Raw genomic sequence first — 27,022 nt, 5'->3', positions numbered from 1 at the left:
AAAATTCCTTAAATAATAAGTTATTAGTAAAGGAATTTCCTGTTTTTGTTCATATTTCAGGGTGATTATCTGATACAGTTTCTATAGTTGTAATATGCACAAGTATCAGTCCAACAAGAAATTGGTCCCTGCTGACTATTGGTAATTGGGGCACGTTGCTTAACCTCCAATAGATAAAGTAGTAATTACAGGATTTTGTTCTATATACTTAATAGGGATGTTAGGGAGGTGTTAAGGGAATGAAATAATATTCAGTCACTACTTTGCTTCCGGATTAACATTGCAAATACTCAGGCGCCTGGGTGGCTCAGTTGGTTAAGCGACTGCCTTCGGCTCAGGTCATGATCCTGGAGTCCCTGGATCGAGTTCCGCATCGGGCTCCTTGCTCCGCAGGGAGTCTGCTTCTCCCTCTGACCCTCCCCCCTCTCATGTGCTCTCTCTCATTCTCTCTCTCTCAAATAAATAAAATCTTAAAAAAAAAAAACATTGCAAATACTCATTATTTTATTTTAAGATGGCATAAATGCGGCTCGTCGTACCAGTTAATAAAATGCTGGTAACTGAGTTTAGTATTCTTATATTTGAAGGTGCAGCTCACAGCTACAGGGTTTTCTTAGCTTACAGTGAAGCCTGGAAAGAAAAGCAAAGGCTTGGAGGGTCACCTTCATTTTTTATATTTGCACAGGCATTAGAATTGAGTGTTTGGATTTGATTAAGAACATACAAGCAGTAAAGGGGTCAAAACACATATTCTGGAAATGACTTGAACTTCCTAAAGATAGTGTAAAGGCTAGTCTAAGCAAGTTAGATTTTTTTTTCCTGACATGAAATACCATGGATTCATTTTGGAACTTTAGCAAATTCTGCCAGTGACTACCTTTTTGGGACAGGTACATATGAAATTACTCTTTTAATAGCTAATCAAAGGCAATTTATGACACATTTCCTAAAATAAGTTGTTATGAGGAACCCTGGTTCCTTGGTTATTGCTTGGAAAAAAAGGATTCTATGGCCAAATAAATTTGGGGAACACTGGTTAAGCAAATTTAAACAGCTGTGCTCACTGCAGGACTTCTCAGAACCTGTTATGTTAATAGTGTTGTGAATCTCTAAGAGTGAGATCTAGAATGCAGCGTTTCCTAAACGTCAACTCTTTTGACCACAGAACCCTTTCTTTTTAAAGATTTTTTATTTATTTATTTGACAGAAAGAGAGAGCACAAGCATGGAGCGCGTCAGGCAGAGAGAGAGGGAGAGGGAGAAGCAAGTTCCCCGCGGGGCAGAGAGCCTGATGTGGGGCTGGATCCCAGATCCCAGGAGCCTGGGATCATGACCTGAGCCGAAGGCAGCCGCTTAACTGACTGAGCCACCCAGGCGCCCCAGAACCTTTATCCTACCACCCCATTCATTGTCTTAGGCCATTAGTATCCCAAGGAACACATTTTCAGAAATATAAGTCTGCCGTAAAATTTTCATTTTTCTTTATAGTTGGGGAGTATAAGTGGTTAGTGCAGAAATCCTTTGTACTTTCTATGAAATTGTGGCAGAAATCCCAGTATCAAATGTTATATACTTTAGAAATCCTTAGTGATAGTGACTGTAGTAGCAGCTGGGTTTTGTTTAAAGAAAATATGAAATTCTTTTTTGCTTACACTGATAAGAAGGGATGAAAATATTCAACTTTTCCACACTTGGAGATCTGTCTCCTAGGGGTATTACCAGAGGAATTATAGTGTGTTTTTCTGACAATAATGTGATTCTGAATGAATCAAATAGCTCAGCTTAGAAATTTGCCTACGTTTGTATACGTGGTTACCCTCATTGTAGTCTATAGCTCTTCCTGTTTATTTTTCACCTTTTTTTCTCATGTTTTTATACAACTTCCTGAAATAGTGTATAACACACTAGATACGTGTGTGTGTGTGTGTATACACATCTACATACCCGGTCTTTTCATTTCTGTTTGGCTTGATTCCTTTTGCTTACATGACAATAAGAATGAAGTTATTTGGAAGTGATGAACAAAAGAAAACACGTCTTACAATATACAATTGCTCTTTTTTCTAGATTCGTCTTAGAGTTAAAACTGTGGGGTCAACTTTAGAAAAGTTGCAACATAATGCCTTTCAGTCCAATAGGGGGGCACTTACCATTTCTACAAAACTGCTGTTGATGGTATTATTATTAATAGCTGCCCTTTATTAAATCTTGCTACATATTGATACTGCAGAGGAGCTTTATATGTATGCTACTCAAAGCTCTTAGGTATCAATACCACATTTTAAAAATGAGGAAACCAAGGTTTACAGAATTTAAATAATTTATCCCCTCACACATCTAGTAAGCGGTAGAACCAAGATTCAAACCTAGGGCATCTGACTGCAAAGTCCAAGCTCTTAACTAAGACATTTAAGATAAGACAAAATCAATTTTTCTGAGAAATTATGTTTTACAGCTTTGTCATGAAAATAATGAACTTGAAAGAGAGTTACTACAAATTGTATAAATCATGGATCGATAATTCGTCACAGTTGAAATTTTGGAACATTATTTTAAATTCCAGAAAATCCACAGATGGGATTATAAAAAGTATATAATACAGGGTTGTATAGACTAGTCAGAAGAAAACTGACTTGGATTAATACTGAAGAAAGGGACAGTGTTTATTACAAAAATATACTTTGGTATGATAAGAAATTATATTCTCTGGCACACGTAAATAATGGACTAGACTTTGAGAAGAACAAAATTTTTTTAAATGTGACAGTTGGGGATTCTTGGAGTTAGTTCTTCAATCTTAAAAACCCATAAGTCACAAAATTTACAAATGGAATCAAATGAAAACAAAAAAGTAAACTGTGAAATTAAAGACTCACCAGGTAGAGAGGTCTTTTTAAAAAAATTAGAATATCTGGTTTTTCACTGTCTTCATCTGTGATTAGGTAGACTGTTTTTTTCAGAATATTACTCAGATATATCCTTGTTTATTGTGGAATATACATAACATGAAATTTACCATTTTAACCAATTTTAAGTGTGCAGTTTTGTACATTGATGTGCAACCATCACCACCATTCACATCCAAAACATGTTCATCTTTCCCAACTGAAACTCTGTACCCACTAAACACTAACTCCCCATTGCTGCCCCCCCCACCCCCTGGCAACCATCATTCTACTTGCTGTCTCTGAACGTGACTCTTTTATATACCTCATATAAGTGAAATCATAAGGTATTTGTCCTTTTGTGATAGTCTTATTTGGTATAGCATATTATCTTCAAGGTTCACCCATGTGGTAGCATGTGTTAGAATATCCTTCCCTTTTAAAAGGCTGAGTAATATTTCATTATATGTATCTACCACATTTTGTTTATCCATTCATGTGTCTGTGGACATTTGGGTGACTTCAACCTCTTGGCTATTGCAAATAATGCTGCTATGAACATGGGCATACAATTACCCAGTTGAGTACCCTTTTTTTTTTTTTCACTTTAAAAGCTAACCATTTTATACAAGACAATGACCCAGTTTGTTTATGGTCCCTTAATCTCTAAAACCTAAATCTAAAAAGTGACCAGGTCCTTTTTAAATGAAATGCCTATCGTAGATTACATTTTTATTTATAAACATACAGTTTTAAAATTCAGACACTTGTCATAGTCAAGTTTTATGTTCTCCTAATTGAAACTTTGATTTTAGGCTGAACTAAAACCTTATAAATAGGCTGATTTCCTCCCATTTGTAAAAATGCATAATTGCTGTGTCTATAGCAGAAAGACTTTATGAGAATTATAACGTGGAACTATGAAAGGACTATTCCTTCCTTGTCCTTGGAGACTCTGGGTAAAAGCAGGAAAGATTAGAGCAAATAAGAAGCAGGATGGAGCACTCAGAATTATTGATAGAAGTTTATCCATGGTGACATGTTCAAGTTCACCAGTGATTATATTTATTAGTGGTCAGAGCTTCCAAGTAGAAATATCCTTTGTCCCAGTTGAAGAAGAACAAAGTCTAGTATTTGTCAAGGTCCTTGCATTTATGGCTGTTACATGTTAGAAAGCCAAGGCAAACTTATTTCCTTTCTCTTAGTACTTAGAGTACATACTTTTATAGGAAGAGAATCACGACTCATATAGATGAACACAGACGTCTCAGACAAAGAAGAGTCCTTAAAATTTTGGTTATTAAGGTGCCTGGCAAAGTGTAGATCTGATTCTTTATGTAAATTCAAGTTGGTAATTCTTCTAGAACATATAAGTGAATAATAGAGGTGTTCTTATTTTGTAAAACAGAAATGTGGTCTGTCATCAAGCTTAAAAGACTTTCTTTTCTTCTCATTTACTTTGTTGGATTTACACCTCTCAGCAGTGAAATAATCATGCAGGTGCGTGGGCAGCGTCTGGAGCTTGATTCTGAACTATGCCACTTTGTTGCATTACTTAATTCTGAAAAATTAGCAATGGAGGTTTGTTCCTTTCTAAGGAACAGGGTGACCACATTAAAGGTGATGTGTTTTGTTTTGGAGTTTGTTTTCTGTGAGTGAGGGGTGTCACCGTGTGTGTGTGTGTGTGTGTGTGTGTGTGTGTGTGTGTGTGTGAGAGAGAGAGAGAGAGAGAGAAAGAGAGAACGATTGTTTCCCTTTTACAAATGTTCATTTTCTATTAGGATTTTTGAGCTATTAGAAATAGCTGACAGACCTACTTTATTCCTTTCAAAGGCCCTGGCTAGATTGGGTTCTTCTGGGTGACTAGCTTTGTTGTAAACCAAATTCGCTTTTATATTTAGTATTATAATCTGTCATTTTTCTAAGGCAGTATGAGGCTAAAACCATTGTAAGCAGCATAATTATATTTTTCCCTCTCAGAGTGGACTATTTTGTGATCATTGTTATTCTTGATTATTTTAGGTAACTGGACTTGGCTCGTTGAGAATAATTGGTTTAAACAAGTCCCCCTCCACTCCTCATTTAATATTAGTGCTCATGGTAGCATCACCCAGATCGATTTTTCTCATGAAAAGAAAAGCTGTACATGAGTCACTTCTAAGTACACTATTGTCATGGAGGCTCATTCTGGAGGTGCTCAGGCCAGACTATTTTTGGCAAGTGTCCATGGCAAGACTCCTGGCTAAAATGTAATTTTTGGAGAAATAAATTAGATGTATCAAAAACAATATGCGGGCGCCTGGGTGGCTCAGTTGGTTAAGCGACTGCCTTCGGCTCAGGTCATGATCCTGGAGTCCTGGGATCGAGTCCCACATCGGGCTCCCTGCTCAGCAGGGAGTCTGCTTCTCCCTCTGACCCTCCTCCCTCTCGTGCTCTCTCTCATTCTCTCTCTCGCAAATAAAAAAACCCAAAAAACAATATGCAAAATTAATTAATTTACAGTCTACATTTTGTTGCCTTTTTACAAAAGGCACGTTGGCCTGACTTCTAAAACTTGTACCTAATTTGTTAGTTTCAGTGTCTAAGTTACCAAATGAGAAATTGTTTCTCAGATCACATTAAGCATTTAATTTAAGGTGTAGTTTGGAACCTAGATCGTTATATACCCTCTACTCAAAATTATTCATAAGGTAGCATGACTAAATATAATCTGTGGAAATCTGGAAGCCTCTTCTTAGCCACTAGTTTAATGCACTCTTTCATTGTTCCATGGTTGTGCTAAATGTACAGAGATGTGACCAAAAAATGGCCAGCAGAATGTGGAAGGAGAAACTAAAGAGTAAGAACCATTCCCAGTGTGGGTAATGGCTCCTGAATTAGAACTATCTGGATTCACAAAGCACCTACTACCACAGAAATTAAGCGTAGTGAGTATGTCAGACTCTAGTTCCTTATCACATTTTTCAGATCTTCAGATCTCTAGTAGGAATCCCTGTGTTCAGCTTGAAGGGCCACAGGCACAATGCCTTTGAGTAGAAAAGCAGAAAAGGCCATCTGTAAAAAGGTGAAGGTGCAAGAGAAGCTGAAAATAGGCTTTTGCAATGTCAGAGCTCTGGGTTCTTGCATTTCATAAGAAGAGGGTAAACTACAAGAAATTGACCCTATTCTTACATCTGTCTATAAGCTTTATTGCTTTGCCCCTGGGAGGCTGCTATTTCTCCTTTAATCATGTTTAAACAGTTCATCCTGCAAATCCGGTCTAAATTTTGCCTTTAGGAATTTATAATATAGTAGGAGAGATAAGTTACATAAATAATTATGGTCCTAGATAGAAAGTGATTTTTACTAAAGAGTCAGAAGTAGCACTGGATGAACAGATACTCTACATCTGTAATAAAAGTGGAACTGTTTATATAAACTGTTTATATAAAAAAGTAGAACTATTTAAAGCAATTTATGAAATTATTTCATTTGGCCCATGCCTTATCCACTTTGAGTAAAAGCAAAACACTTTATACCATTTTTTGGTTTGTTTTTATTCTATATGGACAAAAAGTCCCAGATTCCAGGGATGTGTATCAATTGTTAATATCAAAGCACCACATACAAGGTATTGCATTTTTTGAGAGATTAATAACACATATTTTGAAGGGAAAAATGAACTTAATATGGAAAAAATTAAAACCTCAGAAATACAGCACATTTAAAAGAGTGTGTGTGCACACACACAGTTCACCAAAGAGCAACTAGGTCCAGTTGGGTTATAGCCCTGATGCTTGGCAAATGAAGAAAATGAAAAGTTAATAGTTTAGATTCTATTTCTCTCTTGTCCCATGAACATGAATTCATATTTTGTTTCAGTACAGTAAATTGATATCTACCTCCTTTCCTGAGAATCATTGCTTGAGATATTCTTCATTTTTTTTCAGATGAAAGACTGAAGTGGTAAAGATAAATTAGAACCCAAATATTGTATGAAATCATTATTATATTAGATGCGGTCTAAAACCTACTGAGGCATTTAACAATATATTTACTTTTGTCTGAATATTTACAAAATAAATATTGAGTCTACTTATAAGTATCTAAAGTATTTGAATCATGAGGACCTGAATGAATGAGAGAAGAGATTTGTATCTTAGTGGCCTGGAAGAATAAGATGCTTACACCAATGAATGCTCAAGGTGATGATTCCCGTCTAGAGTAGCATACAAATAACATGTTACCATTTCTAGGGGACGATGTTGCTAGTAACTTGAGTACTTTAAAATAATTGAATGATGAGGCATTGTGCAGCAAATAATACTCAATTTTTAGTTCCTATTTTATAAGCATGAGAAAATACTTTTTCAAAGATTTCCTTAAAAGGCAAAGAAACAAAGCCCTCTTCCATATTCTTTGCCCTTCCCTCAAACTTTAAACTACCTCAGATGTGGATATCCAAAATAGTAGCCTTTGGGAAACTTTCCTTTTCATCATTGATAACAATTTTGTGTTCTTTAAAGGCTAAACACTTATTGTTAGCCCTCTATCTCGTGTCGTAGATACATTTGTTGTAGAAACAACTTCCAGATTTTTTTTTTTTTACATTCTCTTTCACTTTTTAAATAAAGAACAAATATTCAATATAAAAGTCTTGTCCTAAAGAGCTACCTTTTCTGGGCTGCTTCTTTCCAAAAGAAATTTAAGAACCCGTACTATATAATAAAATAGGCATGGACAAATGGTAGCTTTTTAAAAAGTTCTATTGGAACAAGAGTTTCATGGTGGGAAATGGTATTTAATACATTCTATTGAGAATGAGGCTCTAATTATTAGTATCAACTTTGCATTTTCCACATGTTTAAAATTTAAAAGTGAAGAAAATGCAGTAGAGTCATGCAAGAATAGATTTACGATTTGTCTCATGTTCAGAAAGCTCATTTTTATTAATTTTGTACTTTTTACCTCAGCTCACAAAATTATCCTGTAAATAAATATATTGTAACTATAGGCTTCATCATTCAATTAGATCAGCATGATATTATCCCCATTTTTAACCCTCATTTTTATTTTTTATTTATTTATTTGACAGAGACACAGCGAGAGAGAGAACACAAGCAGGGGGAGTGGGAGAGGGAGGAGCAGGCTCCCCGCTGAGCAGGGAGCCCGATGTGGGGCTTGATCCCAGGACCTTGGGACCATGACCTGAGCCGAAGGCAGATGCTTAATGACTGAGCCACCCAGGCGCCCCTCATTTTTAAATTTATATGTTGATATGCCAACTTTTGTGTCCTTTCTAGTGGTGACAGAAGAGATTAGAAGAAGCCATAAAAAATTCGTCAGAAGCTTTAATTAAAGGGATTGCCCAGAACTCAACTTCCTGTTGCTATACCCAGCTACTTTCAGAACTGCTTTATATGGTCCACAAAGCTAACTTAAAAGGTCCCAACTATTGCTACTTCACTGAGGATAGGAGGAAAGAGAATCTTTTTTAAATTCTTCAGGCTGCTGGGTGATGTATGGAAGTGTTGAATCACTCTCTTATTGTACACCTGAAACTAATATAACACTGTAGGTTAACTATACTGGAATTAAAAGAAGAACTTAAAAAAAAAATAACTTCTTCAGGTTCACTTTAAACCGAAGCCACTCTTCTAAGATGACCTTCTTTTGCTCCCTAGCTAAGGGGGGTTGATTTGCTTACCTAGGCTGGGAGAAGTCTGCTACACCTTGGAAGTGAGCGGAGCGGTTGTTGCATATAAGAGCAGTAAATAACCACATGCGGAGGCTGGTTAGACTTACACTGCTAATGAGGTTGTGAGTTCAATCCTCATTTGGGCCAGCTTTGTTTAGCTGAACACAGACTGCACCCACTTACAAGAGGGCTCAGGCAAGAGCATGTGGATGACTCCGTACCACACCCAAAACTTCAGCCTCGTCTCGGCAATAGGAAACATGCTACATTTGGAATACCCAACACTGAGCTTTCTCCCAAATAGTTAATTCTACCCCAGTAGCCACAGTGGGCATGAACACAACCCTTGGCATGACTGAACTCTCCTCAGTTACTGTTAATCCTTATGCCTGAGACAAGAAGTCCCCCTCTTTCTCTCTGTCTTGCCTAGAGTAAAAACCAAAGTCATTCCAAAAGCTCTATTTCAATTAGAGTGAAGTTAATGCCTTACAGTGTCATCACCCTCTGTCTGCCCCTGCCTCTCCCCCATCTCCTATTCCCATCCTTCTCGTTTTTTTTTTAAAGATTTTATTTATTTATTTGAAAGAGAAAGAGCATGAGTGGGGGAGGGGCAGAGGGCGAGGGAGAAGCAGACACCCCACTGAGCAGGGAGCCTGATGCGGGGCTCGATCCCAGGAACCCTGGATCATGACCTGAGCTGAAGGCAGATGCTTAACCGACTGAGCCACCCAGGCGCCCCTACTCCCATCCTTCTTAAGAAGCACGGCCTTTAAGGACCTACCCTCACACTCCAGCCATGCACAATTATTCACCACTTCCCAAATACATGTCTTTCATGGCTCTCTGGCTTTGAACCTTTTTTTCTCTGCCAACCATCCCTCTCTCCGTCTCTACCCAGTCAACTCCTACCCATCCTTCAAGACGCAGCTTGCTCATTACTTCTTCTATGAAATTTCCTTGACACTCCCACAGGAAAGTTGGTCAGTCTCTGTGTTCGCTCAGCACTTTGTTCAGGCCTCTGTGATAACACTTGACACACTGGTTTGTAATGATTAACCTTACACGTTTGTCTCTCCCTTTTGAAATTGTCCTCAGCAGTAGTTTACCAAGCCACATCAAGACAAATAAATAGAAAACAGTCTCATCACTTCATAGCAACTTGATCCCGATGACCATTTCTGTTCTCTTCCTTTCTGTCTGCTTTTGTCAGCTTATGTTCTGTCACCTTTCCCTGCTGCCACTGTACTTGAGCTATTAGAAGTTTCTGATTCTGACTGGTAGTGAGAGGGATAGTTTAAGGCCAGTTGGAGTTAGACCGATCCAGGGGACAGGGGTCCTTATCCGGAACACTTTTGAAAGCAAGTTAACATAAGGTTGATCTCTTGGGATAGGTTCTAGAAGTGACTGAAGAAGCACAAGCTTGAAGGAATTCTTACAAGTCATCTAGTCCAACCTTTATCAGCTACTTGTATCTCTCTTAAAATCTCCTAAGAAATGGGCGTCTAGCTTCTCTCTGAATATATCTCCATTGACTTGGAACTCACTACTGGTTAAGTAAACCATTTCCTTTTCAGACACCTCTAAACCCAGTGCCCCAACTCCAGTTACCACATCACTTCAGTTGAAGCGCCAGAAGTCAAAGATTGCCTATATTTAGCTCTTTATTCTTTATAGAAAGCCACACTAACCAGCAGTGGTTAAACTTACCCTCTGAGTAATGTCTGAGCCTTTAGAAGTTGAGGAGTGGTAAGATACATAGCTTTACAACTGACTTCCATCCACCCACCCATAACAATTTTAACTGCCCCCTTATTTTTTTTTTTAAAGATTTTATTTATTTTACAGAGACACAGCAAGAGAGGGAACACAAGCAGGGGGAGTGGGAGAGGGAGAAGCAGGCTACCCGCCGAGCAGGGACCCCGACGCGGGGCCCGATCCCAGGACCCTGGGATCATGACCTGAGCCGAAGGCAGACGCTTAACGCCTGAGCCATCCAAGCACCCCTAACACCCCCCCTATTATTGAAACCTTTGAAGCTGCTGCCACCACAGCTTTTCTCACTGCCTACATTAGACTTCTGGAATTGGCTGGGCCAGAGATTCCATAGATTCCAAGATAGAATAGATACTAGATCTTTTATTAGTGCCCAACAATCCCTAGTACAAAGTTGGAACTAGAGTTAGAACACAGGTCTTCTGACATTGCCTGGGACTGTCACCACAATTTTCACAACAGAAGGCCTCTATAAAAGTAGGAAAATATATTTATATTTGTTTCATGTTAAGAAGCACACCGTTCCAAGGCACCCTGTAATAGAACAATCATTTTGTAACGTAAAGTCTCAACACCCAAGTTATCTGCCTTGTGTCAAGTTTTTGGCATATTTCCATAAGAGCTGTTCAACCAAAACTACAGGAGTGACAGAATCTGTGAGACAAGCCCGAAGCAAAACCTAAGGCAAATATATACACGTACGCACATATACACACAGATAAGGATGTATGACGTTTATTCTTATCTTAGATTTCCCTTTTCCTCAAACATGGCTTCCAACATACTACTAGTTAAATTTCCTAATCACAGTAATCAATAATAACTTCTCTTTGTGTGTTTGTCTTGGACCCATCTGAAGTATTTTATGTAAGTTACCTCATTTCATCTTGCCAATTATATGTGATGTTGACGGTATTTCACTTGTATTACAGCTAGTGAAAAACAGGACTTAGGTTAAGTCACTTGCTGAATCACAGCTAATACGTGACCGCACCTGAATTTGAACCTGATTCTATCTGGCTCTGAAGTCTGTGTTCCCAGCCACAGTGTATACTGCTCTCTCCTCCGGTGACATCGCTCCCTCTTCTGTGAAAGCTGCTTACAGCTATTTGTTCTCCTAACTCAACCGGCATCCCTTGGTCTCCATCCACAGGAAAAACAAACACACACTGAATAACTCTTCTCTTCATGCAGGGACTCGGTTACTCAACTCAGTAGTCCCAAATCCCTCACACCTGCAGTCCCTAAGTTCCAATCTTTACTCAACTTCTCCTGGATCCTCTTTCCTTTTAGAATCCTGCGGCACGCCATCTCCCTCATACGGCCGTTTTCTTCACAGCTATCCTCTTGGTCCAGGTTGGTGTTCTGAACCCCCTCAGTCCCCTCAGAACGGATCATCTCCTCAGGGACACCCCTCCCCCCCCAAGCTTTGACTTGCTTTGTGCCACATCTGCATCTCATCCCAGCAATTTACATGGGATACAAGTTCAGCCTTCAGGTTTCTAGTCGGGTACAAGCCGCCGAAATCTACTCTGACTTTTGCAAGGGCTTAGGGATGGCTTCCCCATAAAGGGTCTGTAGATAAAAGCCCCAGCTCTGCTCTTCTCTACACCTGGTGAAAAGGGGAGGCATTGCGGGGGTAAGAAGTTAGTCCATTCCTTAGAAATTATAATTAAGGAAACAGATTCCAAATTTCCAAGTAATTTAGATCAAATTTATTGCTTTAGTTTTCATTTTTGCAAGTTGACGTTCCTTGGGGCAACTTACCATAAAACAAGAAACAGCTATATAAACGGAGGACAAATATATCCACGACTGACATGTTTCTCGTAGAGATGAAAAAGGAATTTTAAGAAGGAACTAGGTGTATTTGGACATGGATTATGTCTGTTGCACCATGCTTACATTTCTTAAAATCAGAAGGTTTTTTTTTTTAAATAATAAAAAATTATCCGGATTGTCTCTCTTTCTGATTGCATTTGGGATTTGGGGATCTGAGTATTTGAAGAGCAAGGGAGATTTTTTAAATGTATTTTTTAAAATTGTATACAGGTTTTTATGTGCACATTATCTTTTTCAACTTTGAGGTAAACAGTAATGAAAACTAGAACCTTGGGCATTGTATCTTGTTTTTGCCCTCGACCCATTTTAAAACTTCTTTATCTGAAACAAATTGCACATCATCAAAAGTCTGTTTTCAGGATAGAGGCATTTCAAAGTCTGACGGGAAAATACCTTTCCATTTTTTTAAATTCATATACTGCCTGTTAATTATTATAAAATGAATGGCAGCGTTGCTGGATACATTGTCCATGCCTCGTGTCTCCTAATAGGATTTCCAAGAATGTTGCCAGCACATGAAGTTGTCATTTCACATATTCAAGCCCCACATACCAGAGACTCATCGTGGCAACAGGGCAAATTAATGATGCCGTGAAAGAGAAACTAGCAAACGGCTGGAGATGCCTGCCTAGGAGTCAGTCACATTTGGAGTCTCCGGGATGTCAGAGAGGCTAACCGATACACCCCAGCGTCATTTATAGGCTTGTGTCAGAGACCAGAGAGGTGAGAGGAAAGGGTGACTAGTCCTGGGAGAGCAGACATTCTGCCAGCTCGTCAAATGTCACAGTTGATCGCTGCCGTTCTGTCTCTTGCCTAAGGTGTATCCCATTATAAGTTCGAGACTGAGAAACCCTTCCGGGAAGAACATTTTAGATTTCCCAAGCAAATAACTTAGTAAATGCTCATGGCTCTCCAGTGTCACATAGCAGTGTTCTCTTTCCCAAAGGATCCGCCCAGGGTTTTCCCCAAACCCCCAGAGTTCCTGCTTCTTCCTTTGTGTGCTCAGTACTATGGCTGGTATACCTCTGTTACAGCACTTTATCTTGCCTTGCAACGTGCTTAATTCTGCACATGATTCTCTCCCTTGCTTAGGCTAGTAGTCCCTTAAGGACCTGAGCTAAATTTTTCACACCTTTGCATCCCTTAAGTAGCTGTGGGTGATTAGGCATCGATCAAAATAAATGTTTGAATAAGAGAGGCCCCTTAGTATACCACCGTACTTGTGTACTGGGGGGGGTAAGGTAATTCAAGTATTAGGAGCCACGGCCTATGCAAGGGAAGTGAGAAGTGAAGGTAACAGATCTCTGGACAGGTGAATCATAGGAAAATAACATTAATTTGCAGAGGCGATTTCCTTTCATTTGGAGGAACCTAGACATAACCTAAGGTGAGACATATCCGTATTTTGTTTTCTATTTATAATTTTAGATCAAGGAACTTTTTGCTGTAAAACTGCATCAGTTGTCATCTGACAAAGGATGGGAACACTTCATTCTTATGAGCGGTTTTAGGTAGACAAAATGTTTAAGATATTCTAGTTGTAGCTGTTAAGGTCTGCTACCAAAAAAGTGGGGACACCTGGGTGGCTCAGTTGGTTGAGTGACCGCCTTCGGCTCAGGTCATGATCCCAGGGTCCCAGGATCGAGTCCTGCTTTGGGCTCCCTGCTCACTGGGGAGCCTGCTTCTCCCTCTGCCTGCTTTGTCTGCCTCTCCCCTGGCTTGTGCTCTCTCTCTCTCACAAATAAATAAATAAAATCTTCAAAAAAAAAAAAAATGAAACCATGAGACGTTTAAAATATGGTCCCACAGGGGTGCCTGGGTGGTTTAGTCGGGTGAGCGTTCGATTCTTGGTTTTGGCTCAGGTCGTGATCTCAGAGTAGTGGGATCGAGCCCCTCGTTAGGCTCCCCAGTCCCTCTGCCCCTTCCCCTTCTCTCTCTCTCTCTCTCACTGTCTCTCCCTCTCTCTCTGAAATTGATAAAACTTTTTTTAAAAAGTGCTCCCACAGAAAAACTTATACATGCTCATTCTACAGATGAGATTAAGGAGAACCAGAAAGCCTAAGATCCCGTGTATTACTTGGAGTGCACAGTTGTAGCTTACAAGCATCTGGTGCCATAAGGCTGTTTATTGGAATTGTTTCAAGGACACTTTATTCATAGTGGCACTGGTGTCCACATATTTCTTTCTTTCTTTCTTTCTTTCTTTCTTTCTTTCTTTCTTTCTTTTCTTCCTTCTTTCCTTCCTTCCTTCCTTCCTTCCTTCCTTCCTTCCTTCCTTCTTTCTTCTTTTCTTTTCTTTTCTTTTCTTTTCTTTCTTTTCTTTTCTTTCTTCTTATAAGAGAGAGATGGCCATTTCTGTGAAGTTTTATAGCTCCTAGTCCTAAAAAGGTCGGGTGAGTGGGTGATGGTTTGTTAGAAATGATCTACCTGTGATGGCTGAACAACTTGGGTGAGGGGGGCCAGAGTTTCAGGTAAGCAATCCCTGATCATGTCTTCACGTTGTGCCATTTATTAATATCTAGTGAATTATCCTTAATGATTCTGTTAATGAAACCATGTAGAGAGGCTGTATTGACATAGAAATAAAACTTAAATTCAACAAACAGAACAGGACCTCACCCCCTTTCCCCAGGGAAGAAACTTTGGGCTGGGGATTGTGACGACGTTTGGATCATTATATTTAGCAAGTTTGAAAAAGGCCTTTTGAGGGGCGCCTGGGTGGCTCAGTCAGTGAAGCGTCTGCCTTCGGCTCAGGTCATGATCCCCGGGTCCTGCGATGGAGCCCTGTGTCCTTTCGGGCTCCCTGCTCAGTGGGGTGCCTGCTTCTCCCTCTGCCCCTCCCCCCACTCGTGCTCGCACGCGCCCGTGTGCACGTTTCTCTCCCTCTCAAATAATAAAATCCTTTTTTAAAAAAAAGTCCTTTTGAGAGATGCGGCCTCTATCTTGTCCTCAGTTATCAACTGTGGGAATATTCGCTTCTGAATGGATCCCACCCTATTCTGAGCCTGACTTTCCTTGTGTTTCCCTGGGCCATACATACTATGCGATGACTGTGTAATGAATAAACCCATTGGGGATTAAGCAGAATATTCAGTGTAATAAAGCTCGGTTGGGGGGGGGGGGGAGAAGTGCTGTTGATATGTATTTGATAAGAATGTGTTAATTTCCACAAAACATCTGGTTTCAAACAAAAGTTGTGAATGTAGGACATCTGAGGGGGTTAGAGAAGGAGAAGGGATTTACTGTGCTTAACAATTGCCAGTGGTTAGGCCACTTCCAAGTTGTGATTTTGTCAGACTTGGAAATTAAGTGGGATCAAATCTACTCAGCCCTTCAGTGGGAGAAGATCCAGATCCAGCTGCAGCAGGGCGCAGTTACTAATTGAGAACTAAGGCTCTACCCAGTGTCTCCTAGCTAGTTTTCATTAATATGCTTAATATTGCCCTTTTTATATTCCGGGTTAAAAAAAAAAAAAAAAGACTGTCTTTGTGGTTTATTGACTGAACTTGTTCAGCTGAATCTACTGTAAAAGGGCTTTCTTCATGGCCATTATTTTACTACAGATTTCAGTGTTCTTGCTGTTCTACTTCTTTTCTTAATAAGGTAATTCAAACTTAGAATAGTTACTGTAGTTTCAAAGCTTGATTGAAAGATGCATTCAGTATTTTCTCTAAATAAGCAGCAATTATAACAACACAGCTGTAGTTAAAGATAGAATTTATTATAAATCCTGACAGTCGTGCTTCTCAATTACATCAGGCTGAAATAAGGTCTGTTCAGTTGAATTCTACATTTATTGAGCACATAACTCTGAGCAAGGTACTGTATTAGGTTGTGGAGGTACAAAGACAAATAATACATGGTATCTTCGCCCAGTGAGTGTTTAGTCTTGTAAGAGATGATGGACGCGTGCGCAAAACAACGACAAAGAACATAGTAAGTGCTACATTCGATTTATAAACAATACTGCTGGAAGCGAGAGAAACCAACTCTGGTTGCATATGCTGGGGGAAAGTTTCACCGAAGAACTGACATTTAAGCTGAATCTCTGTGGACATTTAAGACTCAATTTCAACATTCAAAAGTGAGGATGTGAAGAAGGTATGCATGCTGTGTCCAAAAAACTTTCTAAGCCAAATACAAGGAGACAGAACAGCGCATGCTGTTCAGGGGAGAACTGTAACCCTGTGTGGCTTGAGCCCTAGTAAGGATAGTGGGAGATAAAATGGTAGACGGGGGCTGGAGTTTTTATTCTCAAGGCATCGAATTTGTGTTGAAAGATTTTCAGCAGAGTAGTCGTGTCGCTCAGGGATGACTCTGGCTGCTTATATATAGGATGGGATGGTAAGGATAGGGATGAGAGAATAGTTAGGAGGCTAATTTTAAATACTCCAAATGAGAGATGCTACAGATGTGAATTAGATTAATAGCAGGGAGGATGTAAGGAGACACAGAACAGAGACATGGGAGCACCAGAACAAGAGGAGACTGTGTGTGGGGAGGGAGGTAAAGGGACAAGTTAAAGACAGGTCCAAAGGTTCCTTCTTCCATGATGAGGAGATGACACTGCTGATGGGCAGCCTGGGAAGAGGCACACGTTTGGCAAATTGCTTGCTTGTAAAAGAGTCATTTTTAACATCAAAGCGATTTGGACCTTAATCTTGAGGTCCCTTTTTTTTGTTTCTCCATTTGATCACGGAGGATCTTTTTAAATTAAGAATGTATTGAACATTGCTTCCTTTCAGGACATAGTAGTGACAGAAGAGCATATGATTTAATATATTATTACATGATATAGTATTATTTAATATATTATCCTATGTAAACGTCTAATAAAGACAGTGGAGGAGCAAGACCCAAATAGCATTGTTTTCTTTTGGCCCGTGCCACCAAGCAAAGTTTAGACAATAAAAGATTGTTTTTTACAGGGCTACCACTTGCTTGAAGGAGCACTGATGTTATAACATTTGTGAAAGTACAGCTGAACCCTCAAAATTCCTCTTTGTAACCAAATATACATTTTGTGGACGAGAAAGCTATAAAGAAATAAATGTTTGTAAACACTGGGTGGTTGTTATGGAATTTAAATATCTGTACTTATTACCTAAGAATGTCTGGGTTTCAAGGCTGAATTAAAATAGATTCCAGGCTTCCTTAAAGGTAAACAGCACATCTGTTGATTTGTCTAGGACAATGGAAACTGACTGATTTTTGTATTATGATACAAGTCAGCATCTTCTCTTCCATCTATTTAGCAATACTTTTGGGTAATCACTTCTCCTTTGGGGAACTTTCCAGATGTTTTGTGAATATGATTCCAATTTAGGAGAGTTGTTTTTATATCGTCGCTGAGTGATGTTCTAACTCTGAAACTCTTACTTAGACTGGTGTAATTCTAGCCAAGGGGTCCTCTGAAATGTGTGTAGGAGTGCCCTGTGACGCTTGAGCTTTCTTGACTTGCCTAGATTCTCAGAGCTGCCTGTGGGGGCCGTTTCCTGGAGTCAAAAAATCCAGCCCCTCTTGCCGTAATTTCCATTAACAAAGAAAATAACATTTCCAGGTATCAGCAGGGGTCACTACATTTGGAACAGTGTTCATATAGGGCAGTGAAAACGAACAGCTAGTACCACGAGATGATTTAAATGCTTCCCTGGGGGTGGGGGGCGAAGCTCCCCTAGGTACAGATGTCCACTTGTCTTTTCCAAAAGGAAGAGAAGCCCTGAAATTCAGTGAAAAGGACAGGGTGGTTGCTGTTTTAGACATAGTCAAAGTGTTTCATTTTGTTTTGTTTTTCAAATAAAAGGTCGCAAACTTTTTTAAAAAAAATGTTAATGTATTACAATAGTCTGGCATTAAGTAGTGAATTTGTATTATGACTACATTTGTTTCTTAATATTTATTTAGAAAATTCATAGTCTGTGCTTGGTTTTATCCAGGTATGGATTATGCCATTTATGATCTTCCACAGAAAAGTCCTCCCAAGCCGGAACCACCCCAAGCTTCCTCACCCTGCCCAGCAGTTGGTCTGTGCCCTGTGTTTGCCAACTACCTTAAATATTTGCCCAAGCCACGCATAATTTTAAAAGTAAAAATTTCTCATTTTAAATGAGTCACAAGCTTATGGTGTCCAGTCGTAGATGATTTTTGGACTGTGGACCCTCTTATTCCTCTCAGTTAACACCAATGATAGAGATGTCACAGCTGATCAACCCAGTAGATGAAGAGAGACCTGTGTTGTAAAACGGAGTACAGACTTTCCTGCCCAAAACCATTTTGCAGATTTTTTTCCCCTATAAAATTTACCGGCTAGCATTTCACTTTGGAACATTGACCTATGATTATTTTATTCAGTATTCTTGTGGGATCCCTATCAATTTTAGTGTCCCAAATTTTCTTAAGCAAACACATTTGGTGGTTCTGGTATTTTCAAGGTTTCTATAGAAACTGGAAATCTTGGAGCCTTTTTTTTTTTTTTTAATCTTATTGTTCTTATTTACAATTCTGTTTATGAAAAGAGGGAGTCTTATCACCTGAAACCAAGCGAAATTAGTGGAATACCCATCCATGATATGCTAGTTCTGTGTGTTGTACTTAAAGGAGACCTGCACAAATCCAGGAACTCACAATATAATCTGAGTGGTCAGACGTGTCCTTGTGACAAGGTACCTGGGCCTCTAAGGCAGTGAGCCATGCTCACAGAGTAAGATGAGAGCCAATATGGAGATGTGAGGAGTAACCACCACTGGGAATGTTTCCTTTGGACAGCGATGCTACTGTGTTCGGCTTTCATTTGGTATCTGTCTCATAATGACTGCATATTTCCTACTTAACTTATGGGTTTCCCAAGAAGGTTGTGGCTCTGCCTTTTATTTTGTTTGTTCTGGTGTGTAGGTCTATGACCTCAGGGGATAGAAGCTTTTTTTTCCCCCTCTCCCATTTTACAGCTCGATGTAACCCAAGGTATTAAAAATTTGCAACTTTTTTAGATCCAACAGGAAGTGATTGAACTCAGTCAGGAGGCCTGCGCCATATTTCTGATTCAGTTATTTATGACCTACCATAAGTCTTGTACTTACAGATCCTTCAGTGTGATTACGACCATAGGCGAGTAACGAGCCACACTGAAGTGGATGTAAAAACTCCCTAACTCGAAATAATTGCAGGAAGTCAGTATGATCAATAAAGAATGAATGAAATGTTTATTTTTAAAGTAGTTTTGCTTGTTTTAATGCCACAGATAGCTCAAAATGGGTGAAGAGCATACTACCGAGGAGATGTCATCCAGAGAGCTGCCTTTTCATCTACACAAAAGATTCATAATTTTGATGGTACAGTGCACAGAGATGGCTAATTCTAAAGTCCTGAAACTAGTTGCTCTCTCTGTACTTCCCTCACAACCTTAATTACGAAGTTGATTTGTTGAGCATAGCAGACCCTTCTTTTTCAGTCAGCCTAGGTCTCTTTGAATTAGCACAAATTTTGCATTAGTAGAGCACAAATTAATGACGTATTCTGTTACGAAGAGTTTGCTTTCCATCCCTGATAATTATTTCCAGGAAAGTTAAGTCCACAGAAAATATTCTCTCAGTTTCCTTAATCCTGTTTGCCAACGTCTAAGAAGTGGCTTTTAGTTACATGGGGGAGGGAGAAGGCATGGCACTTGCAAAGGAAAATGAGGTGCTGTAACCTGGTCTCTCAGGTTTGCGGAGCAGGCTCTGAACAGCATTCTAAACCAATATTATTCCTTGTAAAAGGCAAACCAGACCTGGGAATTGGAAAGTCTAATGTGATTGAGAGAACGTGTGTATTAGTATGCAGCAGCTCTTCTTCCACTAGATCATTCTCATAGCTTCCGAGGGTTGATCTCTATCAAGTCCCCTTTTCCCTTTGGACACTCTCTCCCCCAGCATCCCACAGAGAACCAGAAGAGTGGGCACAGGATTTTGTAAAGGATTTTTTTGTGAACCGATGTCTGATTTTCTTTAGGTCCGTGTTCCTTTAGAGAGACTGTTACCTTGTGCTGCTTTTTTTCTATGCCTGCCCTTGCTGATGGGTGATTCATGCAGTTCGTAAGATGTTCCTTTATAAGCAGGTGTGAAAGGCATAAAAATAGACTAGTAATATGGGTCCCTATATGTTTCAAACTACAACAAAATAGTGATAATCACCCCACAAACATAAGAGGCCATTGAGCTCCTTCAGGATGCAAAGCATCTGTGTTTTCCTTGGGGGAAAAAGGCCTGTGAGATCAAAGCAACTCTGTAACTCTATCATGGAAGTGGATTATTATCTATTTATAGCAGTCCATGAGTTTGGGATAGAAAAATGTTGCCAAACTGTGCTGCACTGTGAATGCACAGTAATTTAACCAAAGACTAAGAAGGCCAGTTACCACCTAAATGAACAGCATTTCAGAGACATAAAACAGGGGAAAAACACACTTCAGTGGAGAGTTTTTTAAGTTGATGAATAAACAGATATTTGGCATCTAGGGCAATGTTGGCTCTTTAATAAAGTAAAACCAGTAGGCCCATTTTAATGTTTATTATATTACCAGTATATGTATATGAAATTTGAGACTACCTTCCTCTATGCTTTCTTTCGCTCATTAAATATTTACTCACCAGCTACTGAATGCTAGGCACCAGGTATACAGTGGTGAGCAAACATGAACATGGTTGCCATACTCAGGGAGCTCATGGTCTAATGACCTTATACTATAACACACCCGTGGGTACGAAGGAGTCAAAAACTTAGTCACTGAGTTTCTGTAGGATTTTGCCTATTAGCCTGGTAGATTTTCTTTTACAAACAGGATAATATCTATAAAGCAAAAAGTAGTAAGGCCTTGCGAATTTAGGTGCCCCCCCTTTCTGTTGTTGGTTTTTGTTTTACATCTCTAAAATGTGACTTAGTGTATGAGATCTGAACTTGTCATTAGGTGTTCTGGGTTGTGCCTAGAGGTGCCAATCATGTCAAGGGAGTGTAGCGAAACTTCTATGAAGTAAGGTGTCCCACAGAACTGCATCTGAACATACTATGCCCCTGGAAGTATACCTGTGCTTGGCATACAGCAGGTACTGAATAAATATTTGGTGAACGAATGAACTCACGTTCATAGAGATTCTCTTCCACCAGTAATCATTAGCACTGCCACTTCTTCGGGGCAAGTTCTGCTGTGGGGGACAGAGCTTTTGTCACATGACTGGAATTTAAATTGCATGGCTTTTATCCATTGCATTTTTTCCATCCCCAAATGATGCCATTTCCTTTTTTGTATCTACTGTGGTTTTCCTAATACGTACTGTAGTACAGAATCAGCAATTGTCGTGATTTCAGCAGCATAGTGCAAAGCTTTTCCAACATATTTTATTACCCCATGTGCTTGTCTCATGGAAACAAAATCAGCGTAGGACCCTTTCAATGGGAGAATTGAGTAATGTTTAATGGTAATGGAATGGAAAACTATACAAGTGGAATTTTTCTTTGCCTTTGAAAATTGGGTTTATTGAGATATGACCAATCAAGAGTTGGAGAGCTAAAATACCCTTTTCTGTTTGATCAGGCTCACTTTTAAACATATTTGTTGAAAGGAATAAAGTAAAATCTATTCCAAGTTAAGGGATTGGAAAGTAGGTTGGATTAAAGTCAGAGAGGTTAGCCGTACATCAGAAACCACGGATTCTTCTCATCCTCAGTCTATGCATGGCATTGTGATATTTACTTGAAAATGGGCATTGAGGTCATCTTGCCCTGACCAGCTTATAATTTGACATTTTTAGGGGTGCCTGGGTGGCTCAGTCAAGTGGCTGACTTTTGATTTTGGTTCAGGTCATAATCTCAAGGTCCTGGGATCGAGCACTGCGTCGCATTCAGCACTCAGCAGGGAGTCTGCTTCAGGGTTCTCTCTCTCCCTCTTCCCCTCCCCCTGCTCGCATGTGCACGCTGTCTCTCTTTTTCTCTAAAATAAATAAGTAAATCTTTAAAAAAATTAATTTGACATATTTATACATACACAACCAGAACATACAGTGGCATTTACGTCAGGGACAGATTCTCTCGTTAGAGCTTGATAAAAGGGCATTAAATACCCTATTTTAAAAAAATGTATAACTTTTCTGTTGAGCGTTCCTTCTCTGTAGCTCAGTAACTAGGGAGAATTGAGGGGACAGAATGGATGGACTGCAAGGGGGAGAAAAGAGCAAAGAGAAAGCATAATGAGGAAAAAAGCGATACCTCCTAGGTGTGTAAGAATTAAGTGAGACAAGGGAGTGAATTAGAAATGCAAAGGAGGGGACTAGTGAAGACCGCATTCACCACCCTCACCGTGGTGGTGCTCTGTTTCTCCCCCACCCTGACCTGCTCAGTTTCGAGATTCTGCATGACTTCAGCATGCCGACAAGTGCCGGGTGCCTGGCAGTGTTGAGTTATGCTGGGAAGCTCACTGCTTTACTGTTCTAGCTCTTCCCTGGTGCCCTTTGGCATCATTTTCTTTGCTCCTTGAACATCCGTTCTGGAGTGTTACTGGATTAAGACAGAGTAGGTCAACAGATATGTGAAAGGTCAGCAGATGGGGGATGAGGGAAGTCAGGAGATGGCAGAGTATAGTCACTTTCTGCTCTAGTTCCCCTAAATGTCAAATGAAGAGTGCAAAGTGGATGATCTCTGAGTGCTTGTAGCGCTGACTTTGGATGGCTCTATGACTATAGGGGGCCTTGTTCTTGAAGGACACCTATTATGGTTTCTAATGTAAGGTAGCATTCGCTTTGTCTACTTCATGGGGCTGTTTTGAGGGTCAGCTAGACTAAAAGATGTGAAGACCTTTTGGAAACTATGAAGAATCATACAAAACAAAGATGAGAGGAACGATTGATACTTTTCCCCCAAAGATATCACACAGTGATAAAAATTAAAATAGTTCCATTTCAGTCCATGTAAGGCAAGTTACAGAAGCCTTAGAAACAGACATGTAGTTTTGCTTCATTATAGAGAAATATGCCATTGGAAAGTATACAAACCAAGGAACTGATTCCATAACCATTGCCTGTTTAAGCAGTGAGGGGGTTGAGGCATTCGACTTTTCTTCCCAGCCGCCCCCTCTGCTTTTCAGGGTTACCTTTAAAACCCTAGAAAGAAACAAACAGTGGATCTTGCACCTTTCTCTGTCACTATCACCCATCTATTCCCCAAAAGCTCAGCTATAACATTAAAACCAGTACCCAAGGAAATGGGTCATCTTGACCCAATGGCAGAGCGTAAGAACCTGCAGTTGCCTTGCACCCTGGCCTGTTACAATGTCTGGTGGAGGCCACAGCTGTTGGCCTTTGTCTTAGGGTTTTCTCTCCCCCACCTCCATTCATTTCTTTCATCTCCTCCTTATGACAATTTACTATTCTTTGTTCCTTACCTGACTCGAGTAGAACGAGGAAAGAAAAGAGGAAAACATCCAGAAGGTGGGGGAGGAGGAAAGAAGAGAGGGAAAATAAAGATGAAAAAACAAAGAAAGATGAAAGACATCTCAGAGGCAGTGGGGAGGACTGGATTCCTTCTCGCTCTCTTCCTCAGCATAATCGAGTTGATAAGTGTAGTTTGTACCTCATCTTGAAGACTGACTGAACTCTTCTTTGTTACCAATAGTCCCCCATCGGTGACATCTGGGAAAATCAGAGGCTCCACAGTGGGAACCAGCATGCCAGCTCTCAGCACATCTGTACCATCTAGGGCTGGCAGTAGTTATAGAAAGGATGGTAAACCAGAGGGTGAGACCAGACCACCCTAACATGGTACGTAAGTTACAGTGCCAACATGTTTTGCAGTTCAGGGTTTAATGTATAGGACTGATTACCACGGAAAGAGGAGAGGACAAAAATTGTGTGACTCTCGTGTAGGGAGCATGAGAGAGCTTATTCATTCAGGTTGGAAAAGCAAAGTTAAAAATCAGAAACAGGCCCGCCAGTCTAGAGATGTCCAAAACTAGTTCTTCGGTAACGCTATTACAACTTCCAGCAGATGAAATTTCCAGTTGTGGAAAGGCTTCAGAATAAGGGAAGGCTTCGTGTCCCACTAATAGGGTTTATTAAATTTAGATAAAACATCTTTTTCAATGGCAGCAGCTCTGAATCACCAAGATCAAAATGGAGAAAACAGGAGAACAAAAACAAGCTAATACTTTGACTAAAACAAGTACCATTTATCTGAGTTTCAGGACCTGCTCACACTTAGAACCTAAAGCATTCAGTGAAACCCCAGGGGAAGCAGCATTAATTGGGGGACATTTTTCCTTAAAATTGATTAAATGTGTATGCATACATTTATGTTGATTTGCTAACATCCTAGAAGTGGTACCATGAAAGGAGAAGGGGCTCTAGAAGCAGGCAGCCCTGATGAGTTCAGATGTCAACCCTGTTACCTAGTTTTATGATCTTTGGCAAGTTGCTTAATCTCACTCAACTCAAGGAACCTCAGTTTCCTTATCTATAAAATGGGTTGGTTTTGAGGACTCCAACAAGGTAATACAAGTATAGTACTTGGCTCATATAGCTACTCCAGAGATACTAGCTCTTTTGTATTTAAAGCTGTTTTTGCTCATAGTATCATGTATCTAGGTAGATTAGAACCCGTGTCCTAGAATTTGATTAGGAGCTATAGCTTTGCAGTCTCCAAAGAGGGGTGCACCTAGATGATCCTTTGCAGGGTGAGAAGAAAAAAATAGAAATTCAATTTATGATCTTTCTTACCTAAAATATAAGAAAGTACTTAAACCCCACAAAATCTGACTGACCCTGATGCCCTCATTTGGTCTATATCTGAAGCTCACTGCCACATTCTAAATGAGGGATCTTGAGGAATGTATGAGATCCATGATTTGATGGAAATTGATAGTGGCGTACTCCTTTCATTTGCTTTCAGCATATTGCAGTGGACTTCAGTTTTACATGCATCTGGTTAAGTGGGTTCGTGGTTCTCGGTATTATCTTCAACCGGTGGTTTCTTTGCAGGAGTCTTCTGAAGCCATCTGACCATTGTTCGTATGTTAGCTAAAGCTAGACAGACTAACCCATGCAGGGTGGACAAGTGGCTTAAGAAGATTTCCCGCACAGGAACAATGGATGGGTGACAATAGTAATAATACAGGCACAAGGCAAAGACAAGAAAACGGTGGAGCTAGCTGACACTTCTACAAACTACCTTATAATTTGGTTGGACAAGTCATAAAGTAAAAATGAAGATGATCTAATGAGACCTGACAAGATGTCAGCCCCCAAATAAGAAAGAAATGATCAAGAACATTACTGAAAATATGTATTTATACACGCTATCTTTAACAACAAAGCTTACTCAAATATATATTGTACTTTGGACATGTTAGCTAGTGATAGTAGTACATTGTATTATACTTTATAAATAAATATACATATTGGGGGTGCATGATCAAACTTTTTTTTTTTTACTGACAAGATCAAAACCTCTAAACCAGTGGTTTAGATGAGGAAAGCGTAGAGCTTCTCATTTCTTATTCTGTGCCTGCTGCTGAGAAAGTGTTTTGTTTTGTTTTGTTCCTAAGAATTTTGACGTAGCATAACCAGTATGATAAATAACAGTATATTTAAATCCATTCAAGATAAATTGATCACAGTTCAGGGAACTGCATTTCTTGGTCAACATTTCTTGTATGGAAGTAAAAGACCAATCCTTGCCCTGGATATTTTTAAATTTTTAAAAAGATTTTATTTATTTATTAGAGAGAAGGAGCAGGGGGAGTGGCAGAGGGAGAGGGAGAAGCAGACTCCCTGCTGAGCCAGGAGCCCGATGCGGGGCTCAATCCCAGGACCCTGAGATCATGACCTGAGCTGAAGGCAGATGCTTAACCAACTGAGCCACCCAGGCACCCTTCCCTGGAGATTTTTAAAATCGAGTTCAGGAACACTAATAGTCATAAAGCAACATATGAATGCACGCCTGTGGGATAATAGAAATTCTTAACGAAGAAGCACCTTACTTCATGTAGTAGATTGGTTAACTTAAAAAAAATTGTGTATACATTTCATTTCTATAAATTTACCTGTGATTCTGGGTCACTTGGTAACCAGTAAACCAGTAGCAGAGAGAGTAAAACGGATCTTTCTAGAAAAGAAACGAACCTTGTCTGACCATTTCTTTTTTTTTTTAAAGATTTTATTTATTTATTTGAGAGAGAGAGAATGAGAGAGAGAGAGAGAGAGAGAGCACATGAGAGGGGGTAGGGTCAGAGGGAGAAGCAGACTCCCTGCTGAGCAGGGAGCCCGATGCGGGACTCGATCCAGGGACTCCAGGATCATGACCTGAGCCGAAGGCAGTCACTTAACCAACTGAGCCACCCAGGCGCCCCGTGTCTGACCATTTCTTTCAGCATTCCTATTGTATGTGATTTTAATAAGTCTTTTACATATACCCCTATATTGTTTTGTAATCTATTCTTATATCCTCATGGCTCTTCACATGATAAAAAGCATATAGCAGGTACTTAATATATTTTGAAAATGAAATGAAGACTTCTCAAAAAGACCATACCTGGAAAAGTAACCATTATCCCTTGAGATGGCTGCATTTAATTCCTTCTTTGTTACCAATAGTCCCCATATCAAGTTTGTTACCAACTTGTTTAGAGTCCCCATATCAAGGTTGAAGGGTCATTCTTATTCTTGGGGCTCCCTTCCTTTTCCCTGAGCCATGATATGGGGGCAATCCTGTGGGCATAAACTTACAGTGAAAGTTCTTTGACAGCCACTACTTACTGAGCACCTAGTGTATGCAAGGTACTTGTGCAGGTATTATTATTTTATTTACTTGTTACAGTAGCTCTGTAG

The 27,022-nt window shown here is 39.8% G+C and overlaps 1 protein-coding gene across 1 annotated transcript in view; it reads left to right on the top strand.

Annotated features, from left to right (window-relative positions):
• The window catches only part of AMMECR1 (AMMECR nuclear protein 1), a 108,401-nt gene that overhangs the window by 53,022 nt on the left and 28,357 nt on the right, over positions 1–27,022 (top strand). The window lies entirely within an intron of this gene.

This window comes from Mirounga leonina, unplaced genomic scaffold, assembly GCF_011800145.1.
Source record: "Mirounga leonina isolate KUSES-001 unplaced genomic scaffold, KU_Mleo_1.0 Mir_101664, whole genome shotgun sequence".
Taxonomy (NCBI): domain Eukaryota; kingdom Metazoa; phylum Chordata; class Mammalia; order Carnivora; family Phocidae; genus Mirounga; species Mirounga leonina.
The sequence above is the reverse complement of the archived record's forward strand: the minus strand, read 5'-3'. Positions and strand labels throughout refer to the sequence as shown.